Here is a 21735-nt window from a genome sequence, read left to right as displayed (position 1 = left end):
TGAAATGATTGGTTGAGGGAAGTCACGTTGCTGATGTAGCTGTCAGACTGACGCGCACCATTGGGCAGATTCGATTATGCTGAAATGCTGGGCACCAGGCAATGGCCCAACAGACGAAAGCGTGGAGGGAGGCGCGCCCTTCTCAAATTGAACAGTAATCTGTGCCACCTGGTCATTTTGTCAAGGCAGCACCATGGTGCATCGACCAGAAACGTACACCATCTATTTTCCATAAAATAAATATTTCCATTTTCTAACTATTTTTCATTGGGAAGACTGATAAAGCAATCACTTTTGCATGGGAAACACAGAATCCTATTAATTACACACGTGATTAATTACGTTACTTTGGTTTTAAGCCGTGATCGCAGTGGGCTTTGAATAGAATGCAATCAACTTTCAGCCGATGCAAAACACAGCTACAAGGGCGCCCGGGCGAGATTAATCGAACACCCTCAATGTTCCACGAGCATCCGGAAGAACTGCCTATGAACGCGCACTTTGGATGCGACACAACTATGCCGGGTAGGCAAATCTTAATTACGGTGCACATCAATTATGTATTACTGCAATACTGGAGTTTTTTTTTATTTTTTATTAATGGAGTGAATTACATTCTTTAAGAAAAAGCGTATAATTTGCTCGCTTAATTAGGTTACTCAGAGAGGGCATCATTGAACAATCAGTGAATGCTTATAAAGGCTGAAAAACGAAATTAATGGTAAGTGCCGCAACTTGAGGATCATTATCCTTAGCAATCTGTCGTAGAGTTAAATCATGTGTTTGATCACAGTTTTCATTGACGTATGATTGTCTTCGTGTTGGAACTAAATAATTGCTCCCTTCAGATTGCATGCTTTTCGATCTTGTCCAGGACCCGGCGGAAATTATCTGTATATTTTGTGACATATTGAATATCGTGTGCGTGAAATGCAGGTCTGGCTTTTAACAGAACAATTTACAGCAGTTGTTTTGCACGTTTCTGTGACTATTATCGAAAGGATTAATGAAAACGTATCATTTCCAACAGGTCAATCTTTACAGACCTTCCCAGTGAAAAGTAATCTAATGCACTGTATTCTATTACCTATATCACCTCGAGTTCATTGGCGGTTACATTTTACAGTCACTTTCAGCTTGATTTTATGTGACACCCTGGCTGCTACACTGCTTCTGGAAATAATCGTTCACTACAGGCTCATTTACGGTACATGTATTTTTTTTTCACAGAATAGAGAATTCGCTACAGCATACCTACATCTTTTATTTAAGGTAAGACTAAGTCTATTGTCTCTTTTGTACTGTCTAACAAGTTTTGCCGTGGAATACAGAAATGTGATGTCACCTGCCTTCGGTTTGGGTTGATGTGTTGGATTTATGGCCTGTGATATTCCATTAAAAGCTTGCTCAGCTGTTGCAGTTTTGCTACAAAAGCTCTTATTGTAACATCTGAAGGTAAGATTTGATCTTGATATTCAGACTGACATCTGGTCTACTCCAATATAGACTGGTTATTAAATAGGAAAAACTTGAGTCAGGATGGAAGGGTTAGACCAGATACAGCTTCGGGTGTAAATATGAAATTGATGCAAACACATTGTAGCATCTGTGATGTGCATTTTGGCTGTTATTTAGTCAGGATCATTATGAGATGGCAATAAGACGATATAAGGTACTCAATACATGCTTCAATGTTTCAAAATGTACAGCATATTAGATACATGGAGTTTTCCAATGGCTTTTGACACTGTGAAACACCCAAAGGCTTACATTATTGGGCCTTGTGGATGAATGGCTGAAAAGTCCTCTGGTGGATGTGCATTTATTTTCTTCAACAGACACAATACAGGCTTTACCGAGCAGTAGTATACTGAGTGCCATTTTAGAGAGCAAAAATAGTCTTAACGGATGGTGATTTTAGGTAGAATTGCCAGGCTGATTATTCAATGCCTTATCAAAATGGGTTAGATAGCAAAGGTCATGTAATTGGATGTCAGTGTTGGCAGCAGCTGGGGAGACATGCTGTGCCAATGAAGTGGTGGGTTGGAATATGGCAGCGTGTCTCGTTATCCAGCTATACCCTCTTTGTTGTGGCTCAACCATTCTCTTTTGCCAAACAGGAAGGAGCCACTGAGACAGCTCTGTGCAACACACACACACCACACACCACACACACAAACTCAATCCAGCAAAGTGATTGAGATCTGTGGGGCAAGGGTGGGGCTCCACCTCTTATCTTGGCAATGATTTTGTTCCTCCCTAATCCATCTGTTAGTCTATGCAATCCGTCAGCAACCTGTCCTCACAGGAATGTGACTTAATTAGTACATGTCTTGTTACATAGTTAAATATGCACTCTCAAACGTATGTATAATTCCAGCCTGTAGTTTTGAAAGTGGTGCTCATGGGCCAAACGTGGTTCACGTTGTTTGGGTAAGACGTCGTCAAATTGTGTACTATGTCATCCGTTTTGTATGATATGTTACGTCCTGCAAATATTAGAAATAAAGTACCGGTCAAACATTTGGACACCTACTCATTCCAGGTTTTTTCTTTATTTGACTATTTTCTACATTGTAGAATAATATTGAAGTCAACAAAACTATGAAATAATACATATTGAATGAGTAGGTGTGTCCAAACCTTTGACTGGTGCTATCTACATATATAATTATTATTTATTTTACAGTTGAAGTCGGTGGTTTACATACACCTTAGCCAAATAGATTTTAACTCCGTATCAGAAGCTTCTAAAGCCATGACATACTTTTCTAGAATTTTCCAAGCTGTTTTAAAGGCACAGTCAACTTAGTGTATCTAAACTTCTGACCCACTGGAATTGTGATTAAGTGAAATAATCTGTCTGTAAACAATTGTTGGAAAAATTAATTGTGTCATGCACAAAGTAAATGTCCTAACAGACTTGCCAAAACTATTGTTTGTTAACATTCAATTTGTGGAGTGGTTAAAAACAAGTTTTAATGACTCCAACCTAAGTGTATGTAAACTTCTGACTTCAACTGACATGCATACATATCTTATTTACCTAACTATTCAGCCCGTTTGTGATGAGACTCAAAATTGATCTCAGGTGCATCCTGTTTCCACTGGTCATCCTTGAGATGTTTCTAGAACTTGATTGGAGTCCACCTGTGGTAAATTCAATTGGTTGGAAATGATTGGGAAAGGCACACACCTGTCTATATAAGGTCCCACAGTCGACAGTGCATGTCAGAGCAAAAACCAAGCCATGAGGTCTAAGGAATTGTCCGTAGAGCTCCGAGACAGGATTGTGTTGAGGCACAGGTCTGGGGAAGGGTACTGAAAAATGTCTGCAGCAATGAAGGTGCCCAAGAACACAGTGGCCTCCATCATTCTTAAATGGAAGATGTTTGGAATCAAGATTCTTCCTATAGCTGGCTGCCCGGCCAAACTGAGCAGTTGGGGGAGAAGGGCCTTGGTCAGGGTGACCAAGTACCTGATTCTCACTCTGACAGAGCTCTTGAGTTCCTCTGCGGTGATGGAAGAACCTTCCAGAAGGACAACCATCTCTGCAGCACTCTACCAAAAGGCACCTAAAGACTCTCAGAATATGAGAAACCAGATTCTCTGGTCTGATGAAACCAAGATTGAACTATTTGGCCTGAATGTCAAGCTTCACGTCTGGAGGAAACCTGGCACCATCCCTACGGTGAAGCATGGTGGTGGCTGCATCATGCTGTGGGGATGTTTTTCAGCAGCAGAGAGAGTAGTCAGAATAGAGGCAAAGATGAGCAATGTACAGCGAGATTCTTGACACAACTGCTCCAGAGTGCTCAGGACCTCAGCCTGTGGCGAATGTTCACCTTCCAACAGGACACTAGGTGTGCCACGCTTGTAGCGTCATACCCAATAAGATTTGATGCTTTAATCGCTGAAAAAATGTCCAACAAAGTTCTGAGTAAAGGGTCATTATGGGGTATTGTTTGTAACTTGATTAGGTTTTCTTTTTTTTATATACATATTAGAATGAGGCTGTAACAAAATGTCAAGGGGTCTGAATACTTTCTTAAGGCACTGTATAAAAAAAAAAATACTGTTTATTCAAAAAAATTATTTGTAATGATATATTACAAATCCAATTCATACACATATGTTACTAATTTGTGGTGCTTAAGAGAACATTAAAGAACATTGAAACATACACTAAATTATATTACCGGGGGCAAACTTCCCTCCCCCTGGACACCTACAGCATCAGATTCCATAGGAAGGCCAAAAAGATAATGTCCTTGACATCAACCACCCGAGCCACTGCCTGTTCACCCCGCTATCATCCAGAAGGCGAGGTCAGTACAGGTGCAACAAAGCTGGGACAGAGAGACAGAAGCTGTTTTTCAATCTCAAGGCCATCGGACTGCTAAACAGCCATCACTAGCACATCAGAGGCGGCTGCTTGCACACACTATTCTACGGTATCTTACTCACTTTGAAATTGTGTTTACATATTGCATCACCCATTTCATATGTATATACTGTATTCTATACTACACCACTGACTGTTAAACCGCCATCTACAGCACATCACACACATAATGTCTCTGTATCTTGCAATACTCCTCTCATGTGTAAACTGTACTCTATACTATATGTTATCTTAGTCACTTTAATTGTTTGTAGATGCATCATGCATGTCATATGTATATACTGTATTCTATACTATGCCACTGTATCTTAGTGTAATGCTGCTCTGACGTGTGTGTGTGTGTGTGTGTGTATATATATATATATATATATATATTTAATCTAATCTATTCCTTACTTAGAGTTATATGTATTTTGGGTATATGTTGTGAAACTGTTAGATATTACTTCACTGTTAGAGCTAGAAGCACAAGCATTTCACTACACCCGAAATAACATCTGCTAAACACGTGCATGTGACCAATAACATTTGATTTAAATGTGTTTACCTTGTGAATAACTGAGCCTTTTGAATGTTGGTACCTTTTTGAATAACTGAATCTGCCTTGCGTTGCTATTAAAAACTGTAGCATAGTTGGCTTGGGCGCATTGAATGTGGTTCATTAAAGATTTAGAGAGAAGGTAGTGCGACTTTTTAAAGATAATAGTACAGAGTAGAATGTCCCTGCATGACTCTGGCGCGGGTGAGTAGTCTTCTCACAGTTTCACATTCAGAGCCAACATTTGTGGGAATGACAGGGATTCATGCTTTCCTTTAAACTTGGCCTGCAGTTCCATTCATACTGACTTGTAAAAACAGGCCAACAGGTCAGGCTAGAAGATTGTTTTTGGGAGGGAGTAGCTGGTGCTTTAGATCAGTGGTTCATATCTTGTTGATCAGTTGGAATGTTCTGTTTAGGAAGCATGTCCTTAGGCTTAAGCATGTTGATTATTCAGGGCACAAGATCACAACACAACAATTAAACAATTTAAAATCAGTCTTAGAAAAATATTGATCTGATGATATTCCTATTTTCTCACCTTTTAATGTCTCAACTAATGTTCACCCCTCTTGAAATTGGAAGACCATGTCAATCCATTCTATAGACTTACAAAACTGTATATGCCAGTATTACATTTATGGCCAAATGCAACCATTTTTTATCTCTATCAAATCATTTCTGAGTAACAATTATGTACCTTGGTGTGATTGTTTCCAATTAAAATTGTCAAAAAGAAACTCAGCTTCTTAGCAAAGAGCAATTTCTCAAGCAATAATTTATCTAGGACTGTCTGGGAGTGGTCTGAGTGGGGAGGGGAAAACTAGCTGTTATTGGAAGAGAGGTTTGGAACACTCTTTCTTATTGGTCTATTAACTCATTTACCGACCGTTGATGTCACCAGGCAGGGCAAAACTCAATCCCAACAAAGCAGGCAGAAGTTTTCAGCCGGTCTTTTCAAATACAGTGAGGCAAAAAAGTATTTTGTCAGCCACCAATTGTGCAAGTTCTCCCACTTAAAAAGATGAGAGGCCTGTAATTTTCATCATAGGTACACTTCAACTATGACAGACAAAATGAGAAAAAAAATCCAGAAAATCACATTGTAGGATTTTTATTGAATTTATTTGCAAATTATGGTGGAAAATAAGTATTTGGTCAATAACAAAAGTTTATCTCAATACTTTGTTATATACCTTTTTGTTGGCAATGACAGAGGTCAAACATTTTCTGTAAGTCTTCACAAGGTTTTCACACACTGTTGCTGGTATTTTGGCCCATTCCTCCATGCAGAGCCACTCCAGGACCTTGAAATGCTTCTTATGAAGGCACTCCTTCGTTGCCCGGGTGGTGTGTTTGGGATCATTGTCATGCTGAAAGACCCAGCCACGTTTCATCTTCAATGCCCTAGCTGATGGAAGGAGGTTTTCACTCCAAATGTCACGATACATGGCCCCATTCATTCTTTCCTTTACACGGATCAGTCGTCCTGGTCCCTTTGCAGAAAAAAACCAGTCCCAAAGCATGATGTTTCCACCCCCATGCTTCACAGTAGGTATGGTGTTCTTTGGATGCAACTCAGCATTCTTTGTCCTCCAAACACGACAAGTTGAGTTTTTACCAAAAAGTTATATTTTGGTTTCATCTGACCAATAGACATTCTCCCAATCTTCTTCTGGATCATCCAAATGCTCACTAGCAAACTTCAGACGGGCCTGGACATGTACTGGCTTAAGCAGGGGGACACGTCTGGCACTGCAGGATTTGTGTCCCTAGCGGCGTAGTGTGTTACTGGTGGTAGGCTTTGTTACTTTGGTCCCAGCTCTCTGCAGGTCATTCACTAGGTCCCCCCGTGTGGTTCTGGGATTTTTGCTCACCGTTCTTGTGATCATTTTGACCCCACGGGGTGAGAACTTGCGTGGAGCCCCAGATCGAGGAAGATTATCAGTGGTCTTGTATGTCTTCCATTTCCTAATAATTGCTCCCACAGTTGATTTCTTCAAACCAAGCTGCTTACCTATTGCAGATTCAGTCTTCCCAGCCTGGTGCAGGTCTACAATTGTGTTTCTGGTGTCCTTTGACAGCTCTTTGGTCTTGGCCATAGTGGAGTTTGGAGTGTGACTGTTTGAGGTTGTGGACAGGTGTCTTTTATACTGATAACAAGTTCAAACAGGTGCCATTAATACAGGTAACGAGTGGAGGACAGAGGAGCCTCTTAAAGAAGAAGTTACAGGTCTGTGAGAGCCAGAAATCTTGCTTGTTTGTAGGTGACCAAATACTTATTTTCCACCATAATTTGCAAATAAATTCATAAAATCCTACAATGTGATTTTCTGGATTTTTTTTCTGATTTTGACTGTCATAGTTGAAGTGTACCTATGATGAAAATTACATCTTTTTAAGTGGGAGAACTTGCACAATTGGTGGCTGACTAAATACTTTTTTGCCCCACTGCAGCTGTAACATTAAAATGCATTATCATCATTTTCACAATTTCATATTTGAAATGACTAGTCCTTAAGTGTATTTGGTCTGGCTATGTACAAGCTTTGCTGGCTCTTTCAGGGTTTAGGATCAGGCTCCCATGAGATGTTGCCATGACATCCATGTGGAATGTGCTTTCTCTCTCCAGCTTATTATGAGTTAACTTAAAATGTGTTTTCCTTTTCATCTTGATGAGCTTGAAGTGATGGTTCTATTTGGAAACAAAACAAATGATTTGGACCTGACATGAACAGTTATTTACCAGTGGTGTAAAATATGTAAGTAAAAATACTTTAAAGTACTACTTAAGTAGTTTTTTGGAGGTATCTGTACCATTTATATCAAATGTATTTATATAGCCCTTCGTACATCAGCTGATATCTCAAAGTGCTGTACAGAAACCCAGCCTAAAACTCCAAACAGCAAGCAATGCAGTTGTAGAAGCACGGTGGCTAGGAAAAACTCCCTAGAAAGGCCAAAACCCAGGAAGAAACCTAGAGAGGAACCAGGCTATGAGGGGTGGCCGGTCCTCTTCTGGCTGTACCGGGTGGAGATTATAACAGAACATGGCCAAGATGTTCAAACGTTCATAAATGACCAGCATGGTCAAATAATAATAATCACAGTCAGAACAGTTGACACTGGAGCAGCAGCACGGCCAGGTGGACTGGGAGTCATCATGCCAGGTAGTCCTGAGGCATGGTCCTAGGGCTCAGGTCCTCAGAGAGAGAGAAAGAGAAAGAAAGAATTAGAGAGAGCATACTTAAATTCACACAGGACACCGGATAAGACAGGAGAAGTACTCCAGATATAACAAACTGACCCTAGCCCCCCGACACACAAACTACTGCAGCATATGAGTCTTCAGTAAAGACTTAAAGGTTGAGACCGAGTTTGCGTCTCTCACATGGGTAGGCAGACCATTCCATAAAAATTTTGCTCTATAGGAGAAAGCCCTGCCTCCAGCTATTTGCTTAGAAATTCTAGGGACAATTTGGAGGCCTGCGTCTTGTGACCGGCAGGACCAAATCAGAGAGATAGGTAGGAGCAAGCCCATGTAATGCTTTGTAGGTTAGCAGTAAAACCTTGAAATCAGCCCTTGCCTTGACAGGAAGCCCGTGTCAGGAGGCTAGCACTGGAGTAATATGATCAAATTTTTTGGTTCTAGTCAGGATTCTAGTAGCCATATTTAGTACTAACTTAAGTTTATTTAGTGCTTTATCCGGGTAGCCGGAAAGTAGAGCATTGTACTAGACTAACCTAGAAGCAACAAAAGCATGGATTAATTTTTCTGCATCATTTTTGGACAGAAAGTTTCTGATTTTTGCAATGTTACCTAGATGGAAAAAAGCTGTCCTTGAAACATTCTTGATATGTTCGTCAAAAGAGAGATCAGGGTCCAGGTCCTTGACAGTTTTATTTGAGACGACTGTACAACCATTAAGATTAATTGTCAGATTCAATAGATCTCTTTGTTTCTTGGAACCTAAAACAAGCTTCTCTGTTTTGTCCAAGTTTAAAAGTAGAACTTTCGCAGCCATCCACTGCCATCCACTGCTTTTTAGTTAGCTTTGCGACAGTATCAAAACGGAATTTCTGATTGTTCTTATTTTCCTCAATTAAGTTGGAAAAATAGGATGATCGAGCAGCAGTAAGGGCTCTTCGATACTGCACGGTACTCAAATCAAATCAAATTTATTTATATAGCCCTTCGTACATCAGCTGATATCTCAAAGTGCTGTACAGAAACCCAGCCTAAAACCCCAAACAGCAAGCAATGCAGGTGTAGAAGCACGGTGGCTAGGAAAAACTCCCTAGAAAGGCCAATACCTAGGAAGAAACCTAGAGAGGAACCAGGCTATGTGGGGTGGCCAGTCCTCTTCTGGCTGTGCCGGGTGGAGATTATAACAGAACATGGCCAAGATGTTCAAACGTTCATAAATGACCAGCATGGTCAAATAATAATAATCACAGTCAGAACAGTTGACACTGGAGCAGCAGCACGGCCAGGTGGACTGGGAGTCATCATGCCAGGTAGTCCTGAGGCATGGTCCTAGGGCTCAGGTCCTCAGAGAGAGAGAAAGAGAAAGAAAGAATTAGAGAGAGCATACTTAAATTCACACAGGACACCGGATAAGACAGGAGAAGTACTCCAGATATAACAAACTGACCCTAGCCCCCCGACACACAAACTACTGCAGCATATGAGTCTTCAGTAAAGACTTAAAGGTTGAGACCGAGTTTGCGTCTCTCACATGGGTAGGCAGACCATTCCATAAAAATTTTGCTCTATAGGAGAAAGCCCTGCCTCCAGCTATTTGCTTAGAAATTCTAGGGACAATTTGGAGGCCTGCGTCTTGTGACCGGCAGGACCAAATCAGAGAGATAGGTAGGAGCAAGCCCATGTAATGCTTTGTAGGTTAGCAGTAAAACCTTGAAATCAGCCCTTGCCTTGACAGGAAGCCCGTGTCAGGAGGCTAGCACTGGAGTAATATGATCAAATTTTTTGGTTCTAGTCAGGATTCTAGTAGCCATATTTAGTACTAACTTAAGTTTATTTAGTGCTTTATCCGGGTAGCCGGAAAGTAGAGCATTGTACTAGACTAACCTAGAAGCAACAAAAGCATGGATTAATTTTTCTGCATCATTTTTGGACAGAAAGTTTCTGATTTTTGCAATGTTACCTAGATGGAAAAAAGCTGTCCTTGAAACATTCTTGATATGTTCGTCAAAAGAGAGATCAGGGTCCAGGTCCTTGACAGTTTTATTTGAGACGACTGTACAACCATTAAGATTAATTGTCAGATTCAATAGATCTCTTTGTTTCTTGGAACCTAAAACAAGCTTCTCTGTTTTGTCCAAGTTTAAAAGTAGAACTTTCGCAGCCATCCACTGCCATCCACTGCTTTTTAGTTAGCTTTGCGACAGTATCAAAACGGAATTTCTGATTGTTCTTATTTTCCTCAATTAAGTTGGAAAAATAGGATGATCGAGCAGCAGTAAGGGCTCTTCGATACTGCACGGTACTCAAATCAAATCAAATTTATTTATATAGCCCTTCGTACATCAGCTGATATCTCAAAGTGCTGTACAGAAACCCAGCCTAAAACCCCAAACAGCAAGCAATGCAGGTGTAGAAGCACGGTGGCTAGGAAAAACTCCCTAGAAAGGCCAATACCTAGGAAGAAACCTAGAGAGGAACCAGGCTATGTGGGGTGGCCAGTCCTCTTCTGGCTGTGCCGGGTGGAGATTATAACAGAACATGGTCAAGATGTTCAATGTTCATAAATGACCAGCATGGTCGAATAATAATAAGGCAGAACAGTTGAAACTAGAGCAGCAGCACAGTCAGGTGGAAGTTGAAACTGGAGCAGCAGCATGGCCAGGTAGACTGGGGACAGCAAGGAGTCATCATGTCAGGTAGTCCTGGGGCATGGTCCTACTGTCTTTCCAAGCTAGTCGGAAGACTTCCAGTTTGGTGTGGCGCCATTTCCGTTCCAATTTTCTGGAAGCTTGTTTCAAAGCTCAGGTACTTTCTGTATACCAGGGAGCTATTTTCTTATGAGAAATGTTTTTAGTTTTTTTGGGGTGCAACTGCATCTAGGGTATTGCGCAAGGTTAAATTGAGTCCCTCAGTTAGGTGGTTAACTGATTTTTGTCCTCTGACATCCTTGGGTAGACAGAGGGGGTCTGGAAGGACATCAAGGAATCTTTGTGTTGTCTGTGAATTTATAGCACGATGTTCCTTGGATGGGGTCTGAGCAGATTATTTGTTGCAATTGCAAACGTAATAAAATGGCTGTCCAATAGTCCAGGATTATGAGGAAAAACATTAAGATCCACAACATTTATTCCATGGGACAAAACTAGGTCCAGAGTATGACTGTGACAGTGAGTAGGTCCAGAGACATGTTGGACAAAACCCACTGAGTCGATGATGGCTCCAAAAGCCCTTTGAAATGGGTTTGTGGACCTTTCCATGTGAATATTAAAGTCACCAAAAATGTGAATATTATCTGCTATGACTACAAGGTCCGACAGGAATTCAGGGAACTCAATGAGGAACGATGTATATGGCCCAGGAGGCCTGTAAACAGTAGTTATAAAAAGTGATTGAGTAGGCTGCGTAGATTTCATGACGAGAAGCTCAAAAGACGAAAACATATTTTTTTTTTGTAAATTGAAATTTGCTATCGTAAATGTTAGCAACACCTCCGCCTTTGCGGGATGCAAATTCATGATCTATTTCAACTTTGACAACTTTTACTTCACTACATTCCTAAAAAAATATGTACTTTTTACTCCATACATTTTCCCTGACACCCAAAAGTACAGTAACCGGACAGTAAAATTGTCAAATTCACATACTTCAAGAGAACATCCCTCGTCATCCCTAATGCCTCTGATCTGGCAGATTCACTAAACCCCTAGCGTCGTTTGTAAATGATGTCTGAGTGTTGGGGTGTGCCCCTGGCTATCCGTAAACAAACAAAAAATAGGAAAAAAATAAAATGGTGCCCTCTGGTTTCCTTAATATATGGAAATTAAAATAATTTATACTTTTTACTTTTAAAACCAAATATGTTTTGATTTTACTCAAGTAGTATTTTACTGGGGGACTTTTATTTTCAACTCTAAGTAATCTAGACTTTTACTCAAGTATGACAATTGGGTACTTGAACCTGCACTGTTAATTACTGGAGGTCCACATAAATAACAACAATTTATTACTGTATGTATAACTCTGATAGTGTGTCTGAATGTCATGAACACAGTAGCATAGTTACGCAACCTATCTATTTTGATGCACTCTCATTGATAATGGGCCTGCACACCTTTTTAAGGCATTTTTTCAATTGGATGTGAATTTTGATCAACAATTTCCATCATGCTGCTCTATGCCTGCCATCACTATGGCAACCAGTTTTAATGTGGGGGGGGGGGACTCTTTGATGAAATGACTACCATTGTGGTATATGTTTTTATTTTGTCAGACCATTAGTCAGAGAAGTTGCAATACTGTAAACAAAATATTCCTCAGATACAGTATGAATCATTATGAATCGCTAAGTGTTGATTTAGTATAACCACAGAACTAGAATGAGAGTCATTTGATCTATTTGAATAACTACATGAGAAAGTATCATGTTACATATTTCTTCTCGTTTTTGCATTCCGCTACATTAAATAACGCACTGTATTAGATGTTCATTTACAGTAGATATTCTGTACATTTCTAAGTTTGTCTGATGGTGATCCTATTTCTAGCTTGCAGGAGTCCGTATCCATTAGGATGAATTGAGTTAATTAGGCTAAATGTATCCTTTGAAATGTGAGAGCTGCATATAGCTTTTAGCCTCCAAAGGCACCTTCAAACCATGTTTTCGTTTGGTGTACTGAGATTATTTACAGATTAACATAGTTATTATTCCACTGTCTATGTACAAGCACTGCATGACCCGCTTCATGAATTTGACCAGATAACAGAGCTAATGTTTTACATATGAAAATGCTCGAAGATCTCAGCAGATACTATATATTAATAATGATGTCTGCTAACATGGACCCACAACCCCTCGGCTCCCTCCGCATGTAACAGAGATGAAAGCATCTTTGTCTCTGTGAGGTGCCTTGGCAGCTCTGTCTCTGCCAGAGCTAGGGCTTCTGTGAACTTTTAGGTGGCATGGGAAAACACAGTCATAAATAAAACATGCTTTTATCAATAATTCAGCTTAGCATTGTGATTGACAACTAGTGTGAAATAACCTGATTATGCCTCCACAGTGCATGACTTGAATTACACCAAAACATGCCCAAGTTTGAATGTGTTTAAAAAAAGTTAAGACACTGTAAGCTGTATGTTGACTAATTTCGTCAGACAATGGATCGATTATGTTGTCAGGCTGTCAGATGAATTCCTTTGCTGCTCCTTGCGAGCGTCAAACCAAGAGCAGCATTATTTCTGCGATTGTCTTTTCGTGAGAGTGTAATGGTTTTATGAATCCATGTTATGAAAGACCATATGTAAAACCATGAAATTGCTTTTTTTTTGATTATACACCAGCTGCCTTTGAAAAAGAATCAGACAAAAAAACGACCCTTATTAGGTGCGCCCCCCCCCCCCCCCGCCCCCCTTAGAAACAAATATTATTGGCAGATGTATGTTAATGGCCGATGTTATGAAATGGAACAGTGCAGCCCAGTTTGATATAATGGTACTACAAACAACCTAATGGTTGGTATAAGACTCTTATCTCAGTCATCCCTCGACCTGCATTGATAAGACATGCACCGCCGTTTCCTCTATTGTTCTGTGAGGAGGAGCAGATAGATCAATGGTCCCTGTGCTAGCTGCAGCAGGCAGGCAGACTCCCATCCTTCGTGTGCAGAGTGCTGAGCAGTGGGCTGGTCCGACTCCCTCCTTTCCTTTCGTGTGTGGAGCTGTCTACAGCCTCGGGCAACATCAAGTTAACAAATGTACGGAGCCCGTGTGAAAGCTTGATTTGCATAAATCTGTAAATGTACCACATTTTCTTGAATGGATTCCTTTGTGTTTAATTGGTGCATTGTTCCTTATGCATGTGACTTTCCAATTGTCACTGAGCTGCCTGAACATCAATATCCTCTTGGACTGTGTTGTTCTCCTTTTTTAATTTAATTTGACCATGAGCTTATCATGTATATAAGTAATGTGTAGATAGATTATATTATTGTGTTATTGATAGTTGAGAAACATTGAGTGTTTGAATATGATTGTGCCCGCTCCACCACAGCTTATTTATTGTGATTTAGACAGAGCGGTCATAGTTGTATTTTATTAATGCACAGAGTCTGGTTTTATGTGTAGATTGATATATCGGCAATGTCTTGTGCTAATGTCTCATAGTATTGTTCGCTAGGTCTGAAAACATCATTCTGCTGCACATTTTGATGGTTCTCCATATAATCCCTGATTTATTTTCAGATGTGGGGAAAGTTTTTTTTTATCCATACCACTTTGATTGAAACCATCCTGTAGCCTACATTGACTTATTTTGTGTGGAATGTGGGCTTGACCAAGTTTCCCCTTGGGACACCGGGATGCAAATTACATTGAGCATTCTGTTATTCCTGAACACGTGATTAACTGACAGTGAGAGAGAGAATAGAAGAGAGAGGGAGAGAATAGAAGAGAGAGAGAGAGAGAGAGAGAGAGAGAGAATAGAAGAGAAGAGAGAGAATTGGAGAGAGGGAGAGCGAGACATTCACCAAAAAAAATCCTCCGCGGCCTTTTCATGTATAATTTAGGAGGCTCACCACCCTCTAAACAGTACCATCGAATGTGGAATACATCAGCGTTGTGTTCATGTTCTCTCCGCCACATGCTCTGTTGCAGGAACCCTCCGTCAACATCATCTGTAGATATATAATCATCCAGGCCTCAGCTCCTCCTCAGGGAGCCCAGCTGAGACCCGGCCTGCCTCTCAAGGTTGCTGTTTATGGCTGCGTCTGACACCAGTGATTTATGAGGTTAAGCCTAACCTCAGACTTCTAATATGGCAGAGGATCTTTAAATCAAATCAAAAACAAATAAATAATGCTTATGTTCCTAGCTCCAGCAGTGCAGTGATACCTAACAACACAAACAATACATGCAAATCCCCAAATAAAACAATAGAAATTTAGAAATATTAGAACGAGCAATGTCAGAGTCCAGGAATATAAATATATATGTATATGATGGTGTGTATAGACATTATTGACAGTATATGTATAGAAAAGGTGTGTACAGCAGTAGTTATATAAGATGAGCCTTGACTAGAAAACAGTATAAACAGTGCCTTCAGAAAGTATTCACACCCCTTGACTTTTTCCACATTTTGTTGTGTTACAGCCTGCATTTAAAATGGATTGAGAAGATGTGTCACTTGTATACAGTTGAAGTCGGAAGTTTACATACACCTTAGCCAAATACATTTAAACTCAGTTTTTCACAATTCCTGACATTTAATCCAAATAAAAATAGTCTTAGGTCAGTTAGGATCACCACTTTATTTTAAGAATGTGAAATGTAAGAATAATAATAATAGAGAATTATTTATTTAAGCTTTTATTTCTTTCATCACATTCCCAGTGGGTCAGAAGTTTACATACACTCAATTAGTATTTGGTAGCATTGCCTTTAAATTGTTTAACTTGGGTCAAATGTTTCGGGTGGCCCTCCACAAGCTTCCCACAATACGTTTGGTGAATTATGGCCCATTCCTCCTGACAGAGCTGGTGTAACTGAGTCAGGTTTGTAGGCCTCCTTGCTCACACACACATTTTCAGTTCTGCTCACAAATGTTCTATAGGATTGAGGTCAGGGTTTTGTGATGGCCACTCCAATACCTTGAATTTGTTGTCCCAACTTTGGAAGTATGCTTGGGGTCACTGTCCATTTGGAAGACCCATTTGCAACCAAGCTTTAACTTCTTGACTGATGTCTTGAGATGTTTCTTCAATATATCCACATAATTTTTTATTCCTCATGATGCCATCTATTTTGTGAAGTGCACCAGTCCCTCCTGCAGCAAAGCACCCCCACAACATGATGCTGCCACCCTCGTGCTTCACGGTTGGGATGGTGTTCTTCAGCTTGCAAGCCTTCCCCTTTTTCCTCCAAACATAACGATGGTCATTATGGCCAAAAAGTTATATTTTTGTTTCATCAGACCAGAGGACATTTCTCCAAAAGGTATTATCTTTGTCCCCATGTGCAGTTGCAAACCGTAGTCTGGCTTTTTTATGGCAGTATTGGAGCAGTGGCTTCTTACTTGCTGGGCGGCTTTTCAGGTTATGTCGATATAGGACTCGTTTTACTGTGGATATAGATACTTTTGTACCTGTTTCTTCCAGCATCTTTACAGGGTCCTTTGCTGTTGTTTTGGGATTGACTTGCACTTTTCGCACCAAAGTGCGTTCATCTCTAAGAGACAGAATGCGTCTGCTTCCTGAGCGGTATGACGGCTGTGTGGTCCCATGGTGGAAATTGCTCCCAAGGATGAACCAGACCTGTGGAGGTCTACAATTGTTTTTCTGAGGTCTTGGCTGATTTCTTATGGTATTCCCATGATGTCAAGCAAAGAGGCACCGAGTTTGAAGGTAGGCCTTGAAATACATCCACAGGTACACCTCTAATTGACTCAAATGATGTCAATTAGCCTAACATTAGCTTCTAAAGCCATGACATCATTTTCTGGAATTTTCCAAGCTGTTTAGAGGTACAGTCAACTTAGTGTATGTAAACTTCTGACCCACTGGAATTGTGATACAGTGAATTATAAGTGAAATAATCTGTCTGTAAATTGTTGGAAAAAGTACTTGTGTCATGCACAAAGTAGATGTTTTAACCGACTTGCCAAAAATATAGTTTGTTAACAAGACATTTGTGAAGTGGTTGAAAAATGAGTTTTAACAACTCCAAGCTAAGTGTGTGGAAACTTCCGACTTCAACTGTACATGCAATACCCCATAATGTCAAAGTGGAATTATGTTTTTAGAAATGTTTACAAATGAATACAAAATTTAAAGCTGAAATGTCTTGAGTCAATAACTATTCAACTCCTTTGTAATGGCAAGCCTAAATAAGTTCAGGAATAAACATTTGCTTAACAAGTCACATAATAAGTTGCATGAACTTACTCTGTGTGCAATAATAGTGTTTAAAATGTTATTTGAATGACGACCTCATCTCTGGACCCCACAAATACAATTATCTGTAAGGTCCCTCAGTCAAGCAGTGAATTTCAAAAACAGATTCAACCACAAAGACCAAGGAGGTTTTCCAATGCTTCGCAAAGAAGGGCACCTATTGGTAAATGGGTAAAGATTCAAAAAAGCAGACCTTGTCCCCTTGAGCATGGTGCAGTTATTAATTATATCAATACACCCAGTCACTACAAATATACAGGCATCCTTCCTAACTCCGTTGCCGGAGAGGAAGGAAAGCACTCAGGGATTTCACCATGAGGCCGTTACAGAGTTTATTGGCTGTGATTGGAGAAAACTGAGGATGGATCAACAACATTGTAGTTACTAAACCACAAGACAATTTTTTTAACTGTATTTTATTTAACCTTTATTTAACCAGGTAGGCTAGTTGAGAACACCTTTATTTAACCAGGTAGGCTAGTTGAGAACACCTTTATTTAACCAGGTAGGCTAGTTGAGAACAAGTTCTCATTTGCAACTGCGACCTGGCCAAGATAAAGCATAGCAATTAGACACATACAACAACACAGTTTATTTTATTTTACCTTTATTCATCTAGGCAAGTCAGTCAAGAACAAATACTTATTTTCAATGATCGCCTAGGAACAGTGGGTTAACTGCCTGTTCAGGGGTAGAACGAAAGATTTGTACCTTGTCAGCTCGGGGGTTTGAACCTTCCGGTTACTAGTCCACTCTAACCACTAGGCTACCCTGCCGCCCCTAGTTACACATGGAATAAACAAAACATACAGTCAATAATACAGTAGAAAAAAAAGTTTATATACAGTGAGTGCAAATGAGGTAAGATAAGGGAGTTAAGGCAATGAATAGGCCATAGTAGCAAAGTAATTACAATTTAGCTAATTAACACTGGAGTGATAGATGTGCATTTGATGATCTGCAAGTAGAAATACTGGTCTGCAAAAGAGCAAAAAAAAAGTAAATAAAAACAATATGGGGATTAGGTAGGTAGTTGGATGGGCTATTTACAGATGGGTTGTGTACAGCTGCAGCGAAAGGGTGAGCTGCTCAGATAGTTGATGCTTAAAGTTAGTGAGGGAGATATAGGTCTCCAAATTCAGTGATTTTTGCAATTTTTGCTTGGCGGATGACCAGTGAAATATATCTGCTGGAGTGAGTGGTACGGGTAGGTGTTGTTACCAGTGAGCTGAGATAAGGCGGAGCTTTACCTAGCAAAGGCATATAGATGACCTGGAGTCAGCGGGTCTGGCGACGGATATGTAGAGAGGACCAGCCAACGAGAGCATACAGGTCACAGTGGTGGGTGGTATATGGGGCTTTGGTGACAAAAATGGATGGCACTGTGATAGACTGCATCCAGTTTGCTGAGTAGAGTGTTGGAGGCTATTTTGTAGATGACATCGCCGAAGTTGAGGATTGGTAGGATAGTCAGTTTTACGAGGGTATGTTTGGCAGCGTGAGTGAAGGAGGCTTTGTTGTGAAATAGGAAGCCTATTCTAGATTTAATTTTGGATTGGAGATGCGTCTGGAAGGAGACTTTACAGTCTAGCCACATAGGTATTTGTAGTTGTCCACATATTCTAGGTCAGAACTGTCCAGAGTAGTGATGTTAGTTGGGTGGGTGCTGGCAGCGATCGGTTGAAGAGCATGCATTTAGTTTTACTAGCGTTTAAGAGCAGTTGAAGGCCACGGAAGGAGTGTTGTATGGCATTGAAGCACATTTGGAGGTTAGTTAACACAGTGTCCAAAGAAGGGCCAGATGTATACAGAATGGTGTCGTCTGCATAGAGGTGGAATAAGGAATCAGCCGCACCAAGAACGACATCATTGATATATACAGAGAAAAGAGTCGGCCCAATAATTGAACCCCTTTGGCACCCCCATAGAGACTGCCAGAGGTCCGGACAGCAAGCCCTCCGATTTGACACACGTAACTCTATCTGAGAAGTAGTTGGTGAACCAGGCGAGGCAGTCATTTGATAAACCAAGGCTATTGAGTCTGCCGATAAGAATGCGATGCTTGACAGAGTCGAAAGCCTTGGCCAGGTCGATGAAGACGGCTGCACAGTACTGTCTGTTATCGATGGAGGTTATGATATCGTTTAGTACCTTGAGCATGGCTGAGGTGCACCCGTGACCAGCTTGGAAACCGGATTGCACAGTGGAGAAGGTACTGTGGGATTCAAAATGGTCAGTGATCTGTTTGTTAACTTGGCTTTCAAAGACTTTAGAAAGGCAGGACAGGATGGATATAGGTCTGTAACAGTTTGGGTCTAGAGTGTCACCCCCTTTGAAGAGGGGGATGACCACGTCAGCTTTCCAATCTTTAGGAATCTCGGACGATATGAAAGAGAGGTTGAACAGACTAGAAATAGGGGTTGCAATAATGGCGGCAGATCATTTTAGAAAGAGAGGGTCCAGATTGTCTAGCCCTACTGATTTGTATGGGTCCGGGTTACAGTTTTGACTTAATTCACCTTGAAAATCTATGGCAAGACTTGAACATGGCTGTCTAGCAATGATTAACAACCAACGTGACAGAGCTCGAAGAATTTAAAAAAGAATAATGTGCTAATGTTGTAACAATCTAGGTGTATTGAGTGTTGGCTAAGGCTGGTGAGGTCCACAGGCTTCAGAGAGAGAGAGAGAGACAGGGCTATATCCCAAATGGCACCCTATTCCCTATGGGCCCTGTAAAAAGTAGTGCACTATGTAGGAAATAGGGTGCCATTTTGGATGCAGGCCGTAGTGTCTGAAGTCTACCCAGCTTTCCCCCTCTCTAGCTTCACAATAATCAGGAATACCCTGCCCCAATGTCTCTTATGCACCAGCGTCACTGCTGCCCCTGTCAAGGGATCTACCGAGACTGTGCATATCAATAGATTATGTGTCAAGGTACCGTCTGAAATAAGGACTTCTGCCAATGATGCTTCTCTCAGTCTTTGTTTAGTTGAAAATGTTCAGCAAGACATACAAGGTGTGTGGGTAGACTGAAAACTGAATGCCGGATAAGACACATTCATCAGATGTTATGTCAGTCACAGCTCAGACAATCCACACAATGTCTGCTTCTCTCAGATTAAGATGCCTATTTGAACCTGTGTTTATAATGTTTATGATAAACAATAGGACTCTTGGACAGCAGAACTAGTTCTTCACCAATGCATAAGATACAGTAAATATGTTAGCTTTGGGATATCTATTTCAAAATGTTTCTTCTATTTAATTTCCTAGTGTCATGTCTTCACTGAGCATTCTGGGTTGGACACTTCATTATCACATGACCTCAATACAACTGCCCAGCTTGGCCACACATACTGTTTTAAGATTGATTGATTCACAACATTTTGTATGTTTATGTTCATGCCTGCTGTCACAAAATTGCTTCACAGAAATCATAAAGCCACTTTGCAAGTCAGACAAAATATAGGTCAATAGCAGTGGTGCAATGGAATTGTGTGTCCAGCTTATGATTTGCATTTTTATTTAATAGAGCTAAATATGCCGAACAGGCCCCCATTATCATTGACGGGCTGTAATGAAGCGGGTCGAGAGTTTCAAGTTTCTTGGTGTCCACATCAACGACAAACTATCATGGTCCAAACACACCAAGCCGGTCGTGTAGAGGGAACGACAACTAATCTTCCCCCTCTGGAGACTGAAAAGATTTGGCATGGGTCCCCAGATCCTCAAAACATTCCACAGCTGCACCATTGAGAACATTTTGTATCAACCAGTTGTATCAACCGCCTAGTATGGCAACTGCTCGGCAGCTGACCGTAAGGTGCTACAGAGGGTAGTGCGTACGGCCCAGTACATCACTGGGGCCAGGCTTCCTGCCGTCCAGAACCTATATACTAGGCGGTGTCAGAGGAAAGCCCAAAAATTGTCAAGGTCTCCAGTCACCCAAATAATAGACTGTTCTCTCTGCCACCGCACGGCAAGTGGTACCGGAGTGCCAAGTCCTTAACAGCTTCTACCTCCAAGCCATAAGACTGCTGAACAATTAATGAAATGTCCACCCGGACTATTTACATTGACATGTCCCCCTCCCTTTTTTTTTACACTGCTGCTCCTCGCTGTTTATTATCTATGCATAGTCACTTTACCCCTACCTACATGTACAAAATAACTAACCATGTTCCCATGCACATTGACTCGCTACCGGTACCCCCTGTATATAGCCTCTTTATTGTCATTTTTATTGTGTTACTTTTTATTTTACTATTTTTACTATAGTTTATTGAGTAAATATTTTCTCTTTCTTGAACTGCATTGTTGGTTAAGGACTTGTAAGTGTGCATTTCATGGTAAGGTCTACACCTGTTGTATTCAGAGAATGTGACAAATAAAATTGGATTTGATTTGATTATGAGGAATATACAGTCACTGGCCAGTTTTTTTTAGGTACACCATTCACGGAAATGGATCGCTCCTACAGATAGTGAGTCATGTGGCCATGGCTTGCTACATAAAGCAGGCAGACCGGCATCAGGGCATACTGTTACTGCTCGATTGAATGTTAGAATGGGCAAAACGAGTGACTTAATGGACTTTGAGCGTGGTATGATTGTCGGTGCCAGGTGTGCCAGAT

At 40.8% G+C, this 21735-nt stretch overlaps 1 protein-coding gene across 1 annotated transcript in view; it reads left to right on the top strand.

Annotated features, from left to right (window-relative positions):
- Positions 1–480: 480 nt before the first annotated feature.
- The window catches only part of csrnp3 (cysteine-serine-rich nuclear protein 3), a 65433-nt gene continuing 44178 nt past the window's right edge, over positions 481–21735 (top strand). The window contains exons 1-2 of the mRNA XM_031805603.1: positions 481–721; positions 1231–1272. The gene's annotated coding sequence lies outside the window, so the exon portion shown is untranslated. The remainder of the gene's footprint in view (positions 722–1230; positions 1273–21735) is intronic.

The sequence above is a fragment of the Oncorhynchus kisutch genome, linkage group LG26, assembly GCF_002021735.2.
Source record: "Oncorhynchus kisutch isolate 150728-3 linkage group LG26, Okis_V2, whole genome shotgun sequence".
NCBI classification, from domain to species: domain Eukaryota; kingdom Metazoa; phylum Chordata; class Actinopteri; order Salmoniformes; family Salmonidae; genus Oncorhynchus; species Oncorhynchus kisutch.
The sequence above is the reverse complement of the archived record's forward strand: the minus strand, read 5'-3'. Positions and strand labels throughout refer to the sequence as shown.